A 16,442-nucleotide genomic window follows, 5' to 3' on the forward strand; every position below is an offset into this window, starting at 1 on the left:
CCTCTCCTCTCCTCTCCTCTCCTCTCCTCTCCTCTCCTCTTCTTCTCTTCCTTCTTTTTTCTTTTCTTTCTACCCTTTCCTTTGTTGCTTTCATTCTTTCTACAATTTCTTTCACCATTATCTTTTAGCTTTTTAGAGACAAGGTTTTTCTATATTGTATTAGTTGGTATTGAACTTACAATCTTCCTGCCTTAGCTTTGGGTTGCTAAGATTCCAGTGAACACCCCAATGTCCAGCCCATGATGCATTATTTTCTTTGATTTTTCTATGTAAGAAACAACTACTCAGAAAAAAAAAATTCTAATGAGAAAACTTGTAAGATGAATTTACAAGGGAAAGAGATAGGAAAAGTACACTGAAGGAAAGACCCGGTATCTATAAAGACAGTGACAGAGAGTTTTTTAGATTTGTTTCATTATTTCTCAGGTATTGGAAGGATCTTAAATTGGAATTTTTAAAATGAAGTTCTGGCCTTTTTGTATGGTAATAGAAATGTGGGTAAAGCAAAGGGGAAAGTTTGAAAAACACCTAGACAAAGAAAGGCTATTGTAAGTAAAAATGAGGAAGTTAGTCTAATAATGATCCCATCGCCTAACATGAGACTCTGCCCATGGCAGTTTGTATGGACAAAACTAAATAAATCAAGAAACAGAACATTATATATCACATGGGCCTAACAGATAGCTATAGAATATTCTACCCAAATATCAAATTTTAGCAGCCCTGAATATAATATATATGAAGTTTCTTTAAAATAGTCCACATACTCGGACACAAAAAAAATCTCAACAAATATAGAAAATTTGAAATAATTTTATGTATTGATCTGACCAGTGTAATAAAGCTTAAAATCAACATAAAAATCAACATCTCTAGTACTTAGACATTCTCACGAATATTAAACTACACACATTACAGTATGGTGAAGGAGTCAAAGAAGTAATAAAAGGAGTAATAAGAAAATCCTAGTTTAAAATTAAAACAGCACGCAACAAAATTTCTGGGACATATTAAAAGTGATCCCAAGAGGGAAATTTATAGTTCTAATTACCTACTTTTAAAAATTGGTAAGAACAGAAATAAACAACTTAATGATATAATTCAAGAGTTTTGAAAACCAAGTACAAACAAATCCATCAGATAAGAAATAATAAAAACTTGAACAAAAGCTAAAGAAACATAAACAAAAGAGAACAGTGCAAGTAATCAATAAGTCTAATCACAAGTGTTAGGGAGGACATGGAACTGGGGATATCTCACGCATTGACTGTAAAGTATAAATTTCTATCCACCACACACAGACCACAGCCCTGCTGCTCTGAGATTCAAGACAGTCCATCCACAATCCATAAACCTACCCTTGAGAAATGTGCATATATATATATATATATATATATATATATATATATATACATATATATATATGTATATGTATATATATATATATGGATCTGTGTGCTACAATATCAGTGCACGTGACAAGCAACAGAAAGCTCTCAGCCCTTTTCATAAGGCCTATGTAGTTCATCCTCTGTGATCATAAGAATTCACTAAGTTCCAATTAAAGTAAAAATTCTAAATATAAATATATCAATATAGTTATAATTGTAAATTAAAAAATAAAAGAAAAATGATGTTATATGTTTACGTCTCAAAATTTAGTAAAACCAATGGGAAAATGATAACAATTTTAAGGTTGCTGTTAATTCTTTAGAGGAAAAGAAGCAAAGAGATTTCTCAACCATCTACAATAATTTCTTAGAACAAATGAACATTTATGAGAGAAATATTTCAAAAATTTTAGCAACTATCCAATCTAGGGTTATTTATGTTTGGATAGCCTCACATTACCTTAACTTTATTTAAAAGATAATTAATTATTTTACACATTTGAAATACAATCCACATGTGTTCTTGAAGACAAGAGAATGATAAGTTATAATAAAATTAAAAATTAAAGGTTATGATCAATAAAGTTGAAAAGGTGTTAAATAACATGGTTGGAAAAATGGCGTCTGTTCGATTTATATCCTTTATCCTCACAGCTTTCCAAGAAGCTCTTTGCCAAGTTCTCAAAGACCCTGTGCCAGTAGATACCAAAATGGAGAATATGGTAGCATTTATAAATTCAGAAGGGAAAGTACAAACTAGAAGCCTCCTGTAACACCTGTGTAGAACCTTGTTCTGGGTTTAAAACCTCATGAAGACAACATGCAGGTCTGTGTGTGTAGCTCTAGCCACAGCTGGTACACTGTCCACTTGACTATTTCTCTCTCCCTACAACCAACTTCACAGACCTGCCATCTAGAAAGGATCATGAGGCCCTCACCAGCAAAATGTCATGCTTGCTTGATGTTCTCTCACTACCTTGTATGTAGTTCCAATCTTCACTAAGCTTCTCCTGTATAATCAGCCCTGGCCATAGAGAAAGCAGTGTGTTAATGGGCTCCATTATGGGGAGCAATATCTGTCTTCTCACTGGCCAACATTCATATTTAATATCTTTACAATATTTGCCAGACCAAGGTTGGCAGTTCTATGTCTCTACTTTTAGTTTTGACTTGATGACCCTTACAAAGAGCACCAAAAAATTTCTGGAAAAATTTTCTCCAGTCACTATGTTCATCAATGATGTCTGGATATCAGCAAAATACCCAGTCAGTGAAACTGCAATACGAAAAGTTCAATGAGGGAAACAGTTTTGGCACCTTTGATTGTATAATCCGATTATAGTTATATAGTATACATGCATACACACACATACACACACACACACACACAAACACACAAAACCCCCTACATAATGCTGTAGTGTTTGTTCATATCGAAAGCTTCTGACTAATTTAAGCTTCTTAGATGCTGATAATTCAGCCCTGAAGTTTTATATTTAAAACCATATTAAAGAAAAATAACATATTATCTCTGTCATTTCTATATCACAGACAGATTTGCTTAACTCATTTATTCATTTTTGAAAATTGACACATTATGGGAAAAATTTAGTACTTCAGACTAGGGTCTTCCTTAGCCGGCTCTCTCAAATCCATCTTCATCATGTTTCCTAGTCTTCTGTAGACTTCTTAAGAAATCTCAGGGCAAGAATCCCAAGGATGTTTTTTTCCTGTGTGTCACCACCTAGGATTGAAGCTTATACTGCATCCTTTCAAATGACTCCCAATTCCTGGACAATGTAGAATGTTTTGTGGTGTACGAGCATGATGGGAATGGAAAGGGCAGCTATTCAGGATATTTGTCCATCCATTTCACACATCCTCCAACTTGTGGTTAAAAAGAATCAAAGGTATTCGAGGCAGGAGCATCCTCAGTCATGGCTCCTGGGAATATAAACCAATCGTCTCCTGTGGAAAATATCAAGCTCTCATGAGAGAAACAGTTGGGGAAAACAGACATAACAAGGGATGTACTTAGCTTTGTAATGTCCTCCATAGACCACAAAGAATCTGTTATAAGAAGATGCTCAAATTCCTCTTTGATCTAATTAAATTGAGTAATAACTACAATATTACAAGTAGCAGCTCAAGGAATCCAGAGTACAGAAGTCATCTTGGTGAACACAAGACTCTCAGCTTTTTAAAGAGTCAGTTAACCCTTTCCCTCCACATTTTCTTTATTTGTGTTAAGGGAGTAACACTGGGAAGTTTTCCTAAGGCTTTCAGAATTAAATGATCATGCAGGACAAATGCTCAGCATGTTTTTGGGAAGCCTATGGTAGTGATTTGTTGGTGATTAAATCAAGTGGTTTGTACATGCTAGCAGTGCTCTGCTTCTAAGTACTATACAGAGGCAGGACTAGGGTTGTGCTTCTGATTGCTAGACCATACCTCTTCCATCCCTAACATCACTGCTTTTACCAGTAGACTTATAACCAAGTGAAAGAAGAACTTTTCAATTATTTTGAGGCTGAGAGTCTAGAAATAGAGAAAAGTCATGGAATATACAGAAAGTATAGATAAAATTCAAAGAAAGACTTTAGTAAATATAAATGCTAGAAACTACTAGTTCTGTAGAGCACTAAATAGTCCCAAGAGAGCAATACACTTAGATGTGTCAGAAGTCCAGCTCTAAAGAATAGCAACTACATCCTGGACTAGCTAAGTGCAGCAAGGCAGACTGCCTTACTCTGTAAGCTTGGGATCTTTTAGCTTTACTGAGGAAGCAGTGATGTCTCCAGGGACTGGGTAGAGTGTTAAATGTTGCATTTTCTGCAATATTATTGGGTATCCCATCTTAATAAAGACCTAGAGAAGAGCTGTAGAGAACAGAATGGTACCACCACATATTTTTGGCATGTCTTTCAGATACTAGATAAAAATATGATTGAATCTGAGGTGCTCACAGCCCTGCTCAGTCAGTCTTTCCTCATGCAATCCTCCCCTCTGTCCCGCAAGTGTGTGGGAGCCTTTGTGAGGACTTTTGAGCAAGTCAGCCTACGTGCAGTGTGATGACCTGAATACCCAGCCATCCACAGCCTCTGCGATTGGAGCATGAATCACTCAGCTCTCAAAGCATTGCATTTTCTAAGGTGAGTGCTACTTCTTTGCATAGACAATGAGGTCTCAGCTATATATGATCATGTCTTGAAGTTTAGTCACATATTAGTCAGACCACCTCCAAGTCAGAGGGTTGAACTTCCCTACAGTTTAGTATAGAACTTATAGAACCTCCTCAAAAGTGGTTTTGTCATAGCTCCTCCATCTTTTCTAGCACATGACAAGATCAAGACTAAGTATATAGTTCTACCTTGACCCTTGAGAAATTTCCTTCTCTGGGAGACCCTTGCCTAGTATCTAAAATTCTATTTTCTTCTTTCCAGGATAAACTGAGGCAGGACACTCTAGGGAGAAATTATTTCAGGGAAGTTTGAGATTCCAAAACCCACTCAGGAAGATGTGTAGAGTTTCCACATGTCTCTTTCTCTATGTTTCTCCTGTTATTAAAATGTGTTATAATCTATACACCAATATCCATATAGTATTATTAACTAAAACCCATTTTGTGACTTATATTAGAGTTCATTTGTCTTTTCATTTCTGTGGTGCACGCCATGTACATACCAATGGAGTATCACACAGAACTATTTCACTGAGCTAAACTCTTTATGCTTCACCTTTCTCCCCCAGTCTCACATTCTAATCCCTTCAACTACTGTTTTTCTTAGTATCCCTGTAGTATCTCCTTTCTGAAAGCCATAGTTGGAATAGTATAGAATAAAGTCTGTTCATGGTGGCTTCTTTTACTTTGAAATATAGTCTTTAATTCTGTTTCTTATTTTCCATGTGGGGGAATGTAGTCTACATATATATCTATATACCATGTTGGTGCCTCCAGTCCATGGAGGCCAGAAAGAGGGTGCTAGATCCCTAGAACTGGAACAACTTATGGTTGTAAGCTGCCATGTGGGTGTTGGAAACTGAACACAGATTTTTCTGGAAGAGGAACCAGTACTCTTAAGCCACTGACCCATCTCTCTGGCCCTGCAATATAGCCTTTCAATTGTCTGGGAACTTAATTCTTTTTATTGATGGATAACACTTCATTACATGGATGTATCATATTTCTCATTTACTATTGAATGATATGCTGATTACTACCATTTTCAAGAAATTATAAATAAAACTCATACTTTGTGTTGATTTTTTCTATAGAATTATTCTTTATACTAAATTTCCCATATAGATTATAGGTCTTCTGGTCTTACTTGTTTGTTTTTTTGTTTGTTTGTTTGTTTTTCCTAGTCCCTCCAATAGATTTTTTCTTTCTTTTTTGAATTTTAAAGCCTTTCTTATTTGAAAGATGTGTGGTAAATGGAAGACCTGTTTTTTTCATTTATTTAGCCTTCAGAATGATGCTTGCTCATGCACCAAGTTGTGATGATAGCACCAAATATAGAAGTCTCTGTGAAGATGATGGTGATGTCATAATGTTCTGTCAATAGTTATTTATCTTCATTTCCTTAAATGTTGCATTTAGTATTCCTTTCTTCATGCCATGTTGCTTAGGAACTCTGAAAAACAGACTATCAAATATCTTCTGCTTGGATTCTTGCACATTTAAATTCAGTATCTGAGGATTTCTAGCACCACCCTCATTTTTGTTCTTGATCAGTCACGAATTGTAAATTCTGACTCTGTGCTGATATCTCAATTTTGTCTTTTGTGCTATGATTACAGGTGAAACTGGATTCATTCTAGGTGAGTCTTTGTTGAGTAGTAACAGGATTACAACCTTCTGAGTTGTGGAAGAACTCTGCTGAGGGGCCAGTGTAGGAATGGCTAGTGAGAGGAAAAGTTTAGAAGATCCTTCTAAGAAAAGATAAAGATACCCACTAAAGAGGGGGGAAATGATATGGTTACTCATAGAGAAATATTGGTATATCACAGATGTAGCAGTGGGCACCCAGTTTTCATGATTCTTTTAATCAGTGATTCTCTTAAATTTGTGGCAACTTACCTTAAGATTAGATGGGCAAGTTTCAGATGTCATTGGTCAGTGGTGACATTGGCAGAGGGATCTAGTCTCTTATTCATAACTTTTGGGAGTTTTGTCTACACACTACCGTCTTAAATGGTTGAAAAATAAAAAAAACACTGGTCTCTGACTCAATTGTCTTACTGAATAAAAGGAAAGCTTTTCAAAATAGAATTTTCTCAGTGAATTGGCTAATAGTGGTACAAACAATCTTTTGCAGAGAGGCTACCAGGATTGACAGTCAATAATAAAATGTTACTGAATAAGCATGGTTTCTGTTTCATTGCCAATCTACTTTGTGGAGAGGCTACCTTTATCTGACCCTTAACTACCTATGATGTTTTTCTTGTTACAAAGGCTCAATATTTCAAATGCTCTAGAATTTAAAGTAAAGCTGACCATTACTTCTAGAACAACACATCTAGTATGTCCTTTCCTTTATGTTTTTTTGTAGAGTTTTCACATTCCCTATTGAGCTGGATGCTTGCTTCACTATGAACCCATTGTTTTGTATGTCTCCATCGTCGCTGCAAGCCCCACCACCTGTACATGTCTGTTCATGTATTTTTATTCCTTTACTCTCCCGGAGGAGATCAGTAGCTAGTCAACATTTCCAGATCTCTCTCTCTCTCTCTCTCTCTCTCTCTCTCTCTCTCTCACACACACACACACACACACACACACACACACACACTAAAATTGTATTAATATCCATGATAAAAAACAAATGCGAATTTTCTCAATAAAATATTTGCAAACTGAATTTTAAGGACACCCAATGGAGGAGTTAGAGAAAGGACTGAGGGACCTAATGGGGTTTGCAACCCCATAGGAAGAACAACAATATCAACCAACCAGACAATCCTAGAGCTTCCAGGGACTAAACCACCAACCAAAGAGTACACATGGAGGGACCCATGGCTCCAGCCACATATGTGGCAGAGGATAGCCTTGTTGGGCATCAATGGGAAGAGAGGCCCCTGGGTCCTGTGAAGGCTTGATGCCCCAGTGTAGGAGAATGTCAGGGAGGGGAGGTGGGAGTGGGTGGGCAGGTTGGGGAGCACTCTCATAGAAGCAGGGAGAGGAGGGATTGGATAGGGGGTTTCTGGAGGAGAAACCAGGAAAGGGGATAACATTTGAAATGTAAATAAAAATATTCAATAAAAAAAAGAAATTTTCATAAGCCATCAAGGACTTTTCTGTTATCTGCTACTACAATTTAACCCAGAAGTTGGAAAATTACATTTTAATTTACAGATTTGTTTCCAGTGGAGTTGCAAATATTTTTGTATGCTACAAAATGCCTCAATCTGATTATACTAGTATGGTTTGATTTTTCCTATAACATATTTACCAGTTTGATATGTAAGCTAAGAGTTTTATTCTAACATTCATTCTTAAAATGTTTATAAATACCCACTGTGTTAAAAAATACCATGTATATTGATCAAATTGGCTTCATGCCAGGGATTCAGGAATGGTTCAACACATGTAAATCAATAAGCACAATTCATCACATAGACTCAAGTAAAAGATGGCATGTTCATCTCAATAGGTACAGAAAGGGCCTCAATAAAATCCAATATTCCTTCAAAATAAGTCCTAGAAAGTTTATGGATGGGAGAAATATTCCTCACCTATTAAAGTCTATATATCAAGAACACATAGGCAGTATCTAGTAAATGGAGAAAAGCTTAAAGCACTCTCATTAAAAGGAGAAACAAGACAAAATGTCTCCTCTCTCTATTTCTAATCAATATAGTAATTGAAGTCTAATTTAGAGCAATGAAGAAGAAAAAAAAGAAACAAAATGGATACTAATCGAAAAGATGCCAAAAAAATCCTTTTATTTTTTCAAATGATATCATTCTATATTCTAAGAGATGTTGAAGACTCCATAAAAACATTTAATGGATAAATACCTTCAACTAAGTTGCAAAATTAACATATAAAAATCAATAGCCATCTTATATATCAATGACAAAGCAATTGAAAAAAATCAGTGAAAAAGCTTATTCATAGTACTTCCAAAAATAGTGTAACTGAGATAAACTTAACTAAGAAAATGAAAGAAATTTAAAATGGAAATTTTTAGATATTAAAGAAATGAATTGTAAAGGACATTAGGAGATGGGAACACATCCCATGCTCATGGTTTATAAGAAACTATAATGTGAAATTGGCCATCCCACTAAAAACAATCTGCAGATTCACCGTAGTCACAATAAACATCCAAAGGCCATTCTTCACACACATAGAAAAAGTATCTCAACATTCATATGCAAGTATAAAATACTAAAGATATCCAAGGTCATCCTGAGAAAAAAGAATATGTGAATAGTGTTAACTCATTTGATTTCAAATTATACTTAAAAGACCCAAAGCAAAAGGAATAAGATGGACAGAAACACAAACACACACACACACACACACACACACACACACACACACCCCACTATTCACAATAGCTACAAGATGGAATCAGCTCAGTTATATAGCAACTAATAAAAATGGGGTGAACAACAATAGAACTTTGTCTGGCTGTAAAAAAAATTGTAGGTAAATAAATAGACTTGGAAAAAAGTACTGAATAAGTTAACCCATACCTAATCTAGAATAACAAATACTGTGTGTTCTCTCTCATATGTGGCTCCTAGCTTCAAATCTTGGAGTGTCTATAGTCACTAGAAGAGTGGTCATTGAGAGATTATCTTAAAGGAGGGAAATAGTAGAACATAGGTATTATGAAGAAAATAGGAAGTGTAGGTTCAAATGAGGAAGGGTATAGGAAGATAGGACAAAGGATGGTGTGGGAAAAGGAATAACTAACACTAAGGAAAATTGAAAAAACAACATTCAAACTTACTATTTTATAAGCTTCCTAAAAGCTATGGATCCATAGATTGTCAAACAATAAATGTCAGTACAGGATGTGAGACATCTCCTTTAGAGTTGTTGGTCAAGTGGTTTCCAGCTGCAAACCTTAGGAGCTACAGTAATGATAGATGTAAAAAGATAGGCCCATGCCATAATAGTGATACAAATGCTATTAGAGTAACCATCTGCTTTATGGGTGGATTGAAGTCCCACCAAACAAGAAGAAACTCATGCTTAGTATTGCAAATCTAACCAAGAACCCAAGACTCAGGGGTCCACAGGTCCTAAAGAGAAAAACTCTTATTATTTCTTTGCTAAAATAGCATACTATTAAACTGCTGTCTAAATATTCATTTTTATTCATATAGATCAAATCACACATTAGTTCTTATCAGAAAACCTTCTTTTCCCAGTGGATGGAGTTAATATAGAAATCTATAACTGGTGAAGATACAGAGAGTAAGTGTCTATGGGGTATACAGCTTTAAATGGGACATCTGTGTCACAATCTCTTACCCCAAAGGTTCAGGAAACATGTAAGTGGAATCAGAAAGATTGTGTGAGTCAGAGGGCAGGAAAGACTGATGAAACACTGCATTCTGGTCAAATCAAGGCCTTAGTGCATTCTGAAATCAGCACTTATGTGTGCCAGCACAGAATCTGACCTGGATCCAGCCAATGTTCCATGTTGAAGGCATAGTCTTAGAAGGTCCCATCCCTTATTGAGAACATGTTGGCAGTAAGTGGGTTCTCTCTCTGTCTCTGTGTCTGTCTCTCTCTCTCTCTCTCTCTCTCTCTCTCTCTCTCTCTCCCCTTCCTCCCTCCCTCCCTCCCTCCCTCCCTCCCTCTCTCCCTCCCTCCATCCCTCTCTCCCTCTCTCTCTCTCTCTCTCTCTCTCTCTCTGAATGCATTGGACAGACAAGAAAACCTCTGTAAAGATGAAACTGCTAAGGATAATAAAACAGAAAGTTGGAAAGTTCCGAAATTTAATGAATGCTATGGGGTCCACTATGATTTAAATTTCTTATATGGAAAAAGTAAGCTGACTGACCACAGTAGGTGGGTTTTACTTACTCTATGCAATCTCTGACAGACTCAGAAATTCCTTTTCAAGCACCTATAGTGAGTGTAGTTGGATGGGGGAAAAAACTAAAAAGCCCTGATTTCTACTAATGTTCTATGTTCTTATATGTACAAGGTAAAAGAAACTGTTAGATCACCAACATTTGATTATTCAGCATTCAGGTTTTAGGGGGATTAGTAACTATGAATTTTACCACTGCAGGGACAGATGAAGATCAAGTGCTCAGAAACTGCAAGTTTTGATCTGTAAACTCAAAATTTCCCTCCTTCCTTCTTTCTTATCCTCCTTTCCACAGGCCCACCTATGCCTGCTCTATCTTACCAACTCTCGTTGTTGGCCTTGGAGTAATAATCTTCAGTCATCCAGACTCCCCCACGGATCTAGTGGTCTTTCAGGAGGGCTATGTTCATCAAAAACTGTACCTAGAAGTTTGCATGTGAAAGGACCTCTGATATCCAGTCATGTTTATATGTTTCCCAGCTAAAGTCAGCTTTCAGGGGTTTGTCCTGGAATCTACAAGTTTTTATGTTTACAAATTTCTCTTGCGGCTCTGGGAGGTCAAATATTTTTGGCTCAGTGGTTCTTCCATGTGTCCATACTGCACAGTCACATGGGAATTCCTGGGAAATGTATGCGAAGTGGTTGCTTTTAGTTTCTAGTTTTAGTTTTGAAGACTTATTTGTCAATTAGTACTGATATGTCTAGAATCAGCTATTCTCTGGGTCTGACTTGAAGGGATTCTTACCCAAGGGGAGCCTGAAATGGCTCCCTGGAGATTAGATTGATCACTACTTGTGAACAAGGTACTGAGAATAAGGAACCTGACATTGGTTCTGGGGACCCGAGTGGATGAGCAGTGCAGGAGAATAAAACTGCCATGAAGGAGGGGAAGTGATGCTGTTTTCAAATATGACTATTAGAAACCAGCATTCTCAGTACTAGAAAGCATGGATCTGCTTGTGTTCCCTTGGCTCTTGGTGGCAAGATGACCACTGGTTTGCTTTGTTCAACGTATTGGCACAGTGATTACAATAGTCTGTAAAAGCAACAAGCACAGCCACATTTAGTTCAATTACACTTTTTGTTGTGTTCAGTGCATTTAAAGTAGGGAAGTACTGCTGTGCAGTTTCTTACTCAGCAGCACTTCGTTGGAATTCCAGTTCATGTGTGTACATGTCCTTTAAGTGTATGAGGAAAATTAGGCCCAGGGTGGGTTTATTCATGTAGTATATATATGGTCAAACCCATTTTTTATTTAGGAGAAACATAGGACTACTAGGGAAGTAGTTCATTAATTTGGGCTATAATCTTTTATTTCTTTGGTTTAACTAGCAAGTATTGAGAGCTGAGCCTGTGTTTGAAGCCAGGAACAGAAACTTAGCTGAGGGCCAGAGGGACCAGTGCAGCCCACATCCAGCTAATGAGAACTAATTGGGCCTCCCTGCCACCAGGCTGAAGATAATTGGATCCTTGGACATGCTGACCTTTTTATTTGCTCACCATTTAACATGTGCTCTTGGCTACTGGGCTTGGAACTTAAACAGTGGTACATTTAAGCCACCAGTCACTTTCTTCTTCATGTCCATCCATCCTTTCTGCTTCTTTCTTCCTTCCTTCTGTTTGCCCTTCATTCTGGCCTTTTGAGAAAGGTGGTGTGAGTGGCCTGGGTAGAGTCATCCTGCCAACTGAAGACAGGCATTCCTTGTTGTCTGGTCCTCTCTCTAAGGATGAGGAGAAGCATCCCTTAATGAGTCCCCAAACTCAGAGACGGAATGGAGAATGGGAATAACATGGCCCTATCCTTGCTTTGTTGTCCTAGCTGCTGCCTCCAAACCAAATGCAATTGGTCTGATCAGACTCCCCATTTTACTGACCCATATGTTAGCTGACAAGTGAAGCAGGAACTTGTGCTCTGGGGGTAGTGCCCTGGCCCTTGATGACTTTTTTAGTTCTGCCAGCTGCCTGCTGAGTCAACTCAGTCTGGTCCTTCAGCCTGTTGAGAGCTGAAGCACCTAATACACAAGGGGCCAGAAAGGCTGATTCAAATTCACTGGACCTCTTGTAACCATGCTTTTCCAGTTATGAAGATGAAAAGTCCTGAAGTTTGACTATTTGGGGTACCTAGATGGACTCCAGAAATCTAAGTTCCATCAGGAGAATACATACTTACATTTTATCATTGACACTCATGATGGAACATACTTGTTACCAGAGCAGAGGGCTAGGACCTATCATCTAGGACCCCTGCCCTCCTTCCCTAAAGTAACACATACAATGGCACCTACATGAATCCATGTAACTATGCACTTATGGTACTTAGAGGTTCCATTTTTCTCATTATACTCAGTGGGGTACTGGTCACAAAATCTGTATCCTGACCTCTGTACTCAGGTTCAGAGTGTTCCCAGTTAGTTGTGGGTGTGAAAGAGTAATTTATAAAGATATCATCAATGTTCTTTTATTTTTATGTCATGGGACAATTAAATGCAAAATCAACATGACAAATTTGTGGATTTCTAATTTGAGGCTAGATTTTTAGAAAGTGATTGATTTACTCAAAATAGCAACAAAATAGTTATATAGCAGCTATATATGGCTTCACATGGGAAATCAGGAAGCAGGTGTTATTTGTTTGTCTGTTTAGTAAACACTCTAGCCTTTTAGTTGCCTGGCAACTCTATACACTATGTACTTTCCACACTGTGTCTGGAAAACTACCCCTGCCTTCCATTTCCTCACCACAAAAAGTCTACTTTACAGGACCCATCCAGAGGATCTGGTCATTTAATCTTTAAAATTTTTCTTACCCAGAGTCCAGTGCTAGATGTCCATTAGTGACACTTACAGTCTTCTCTCATACCTATTCCAATAGATTCATGATTATTTTGTATAGGTATCCATTTGTCCTGAGGCTGAAAGATCTATTAGGGAAGAATCAAAGTCACCCACGGGTGACTACTTGGTCACTTGCAGGGCTCACTGAAGATACTTTGAAAAATGAATGTTTGCAGCCAGGCATGATAGCACACACCTGTAATCCCAATACTTAGAAAAGAGAGAAAAGTGGATCTCTGCAAGTTCAAGGCCATGCTCACCATAAAGCAAGTTCCAGGGAAGCCCAGACTATACAGTAAAAGTGTGTCTCAAAAATAAATGTAGAAATAACAACAACAACAACCTTAACAAAACTATGTGGAATGAATGAATGAATGAATGAATGAGAAGATAAATGGATGGAAAGCTCCTATGTCTGCTTTCAACTAGAAATAAATTTAGAGAACTATAAAATGTTTCTATTAAATATTTTGTAGCAATTGTTTTTTAATATTTGTCTGTATCAAGACCACATATGTAAAAGCACAGTACGGAAAAAAGGAGAAAGTTTGGGTCTAAATCAGTTTCTGACACTGACTACTGTGGTAACTTTGGACAAGTAGCTTAACACTTGTTTCCTCAGTTTTCTTATTGTACACTAGAAGAAGCAACAATGAAAATAACAACATAATTTTTTGGATCTGTGGAGTATCCTATATTTTATGAGTATCCTATATTTTATGGCTAATATCCACTTACAAGTAAGTACATAACGTGCATGTCTTTTGGGGACTGGGCTACCTCACTCAGGATGCTATTCTCAAGTTCCATCCATTTTCCTGCAAAATTCATGATGTCTTTATTTTTAGTAGGTGAATAGTAGTATTCCATTGTGTAGATTACCACATTTTCTTTATTCATTCTTCAGTTGAAGGACATCTAGTTTGTTTCAGTTTCTGGCTATTAAAAATAAAGCTGCTATGATGTTACCTGTATGTGGGATAGGTTCTTTTAGCTGGGCTGCCTTGAATGGCCTCAGTGGCAGAGACTTGAAGTGCCAGGATTGGGGGATACCCAAGGGGCTCCTATGGGAGCAGAGGAAAAGGGGAGCGGGAATAGGGGTAGGACCGTGGGAAGCAATGATCAGGAGGGAGACAGTGAGAGGGATGTAAAATGAGTAACTAAAAATAGATAAATAAATAAAGTTTAAAAAATCGTTATCTGTAGCCGGCCATTGGTGGCGCACGCCTTTAATACCAGCACTTGGGAGGCAGAGGAAGGTGGATTTCTGAGTTCGAGGCCAGCCTGGTCTACAGAGTGAGTTCCCAGACAGCCAGGGTGATATAGAGAAACCATGTCTCGAAAAAAAAAAAAAAAGAAAATAAAAAAATTGTTATCTGTAAAAACACAAAAGGAAAGAACAACTCACATGTTTTCTGAGAAAGTTCTCCTATATACCAAACCATTTTCTAGGCTAGGGATATGACTTAGTGGTTTCATGTTCACCTAGCATGCATGAAGCTCTCTGTTTTTTTTTACTCAATACTACATTAGTGCCTAACATGGAAAGACCAAATCTTTGCTTTATTGTTTTTATTATTGACATAATTTCTGTTTTCACTTTCAATGGGTACTATACAACGCATACTTTTTTCAGTGCTCTAGAAGCATCTGCTATCGACCCACACTCCACATGCTTCTTTATCTATTGTGATTCCTTCTGGTCCCCTTCCTTCACTGACATTGAGGAACAGTTATTATTTTTTCTGTTACCATACCAGCTACTATATTTTCTCACCTATATATTTATTTACTTTTCCAGAAGTTTTCTCAGTACCTTCACCTCTCTCACACACTATATCTCTCTACATTCTCCACATAGATTCTGATCTCCCCTTTCACTGAACAGAAAAGGCAATGAGAGGTAGCATCTGTGGCCTCGGAGTATGTCTGTCAGAGTCCTCCCATATCTAGTACTAGCTTCTCTGACATTCAGTCACTAATATCTCTTTGCTTCTGAAGCCTTCCTTACCTAGCCTATCCTGAAACATCATCATTGACTTCCTCTTTCTGCATGTAAACTGCCATAATCTTCCCATCTTAAAACAGATCAACGAGTAAAGAAAAATTATATCTGCTTTGGCACTTTGCTGCTCCTGAATGAGCGCTCAGACTGTCTTCTAGTCAGCTTTCCTGTTTTGCTTTTGTGATGCTACTCTCCCTTTAACCAAGCTTTATCCTCATTTCTTACCCAAAGATTTATTCTCTCTGTTCTCTGACCACCATCTCAGTGCCAAATCCAGTGACTGCTATCCTGCTCATTTCCTAAAGCCTTCCCTCCTCTCTGTATTTCCATGGCCTTGTGCTATTTTTTTTCACATTGCCACCACACTAGCTGCTTCTGTTGACCATCTGATATTGGTCATTACACTATGATTCTCATGTCGCTGTTGTTTTTCTTGCTGCACACAAGCCCAAGACAAGCTCACTTGGTCTCATGATGTGAACTAAATGTCTGGCTCCAAACTGTGCTTTACTACTTTTCTAACCTTAGGCATGTAGCAAGTAGCTTTTTCGCTTATCTCATTTGCCTTACTTATAGCATAGACACATATATCCAGTAAGAGCTAAAACCATCCATATGCATATCAGAAATGCAATAATACCTGTTAAATCCATCCACAAAGCAAGCTCCTTCCCTGGGATTTCCATATTCACCTACCAGCCAAGGAGTTTTGTTTTGCCCACCCTTCTGAAATACAATAATCATTTTCCAAAGTATACACTCTGTCCTTGAATCAGGAAGGATAAATATCTGTGGATCTCTATTTGTGTGTTCTCTTGTCTTTACCTCACAGTCCTGAACTCCTGTTCTCTTTCTGGATCTCAATTCTTACACCAGACATCAAGTAAACTTCAGGTGATTATATTAAACTACATGGAACTATTTTTGTCCATGTGTATTAAGTGTACATATTATTGGGGCTCAGTGTGATATTTCTTTCCATGAATACAGCATGATCTAGTCAGATATAACATCTCTTTTAACTTCCCTCCTTACCTTCCCTAATCCCTTAGTAACTAATGAAACTTTGAAAATTATATAAGAAGAATATTTTAAAAGTGTATACTTAGATCATGTTTGTCTCAGAGTACCAAACTTAATTGAGTTTACTGT

Source organism: Grammomys surdaster, unplaced genomic scaffold (genome assembly GCF_004785775.1).
Source record: "Grammomys surdaster isolate TR1022 unplaced genomic scaffold, NIH_TR_1.0 194, whole genome shotgun sequence".
In the NCBI taxonomy this organism is placed as follows: domain Eukaryota; kingdom Metazoa; phylum Chordata; class Mammalia; order Rodentia; family Muridae; genus Grammomys; species Grammomys surdaster.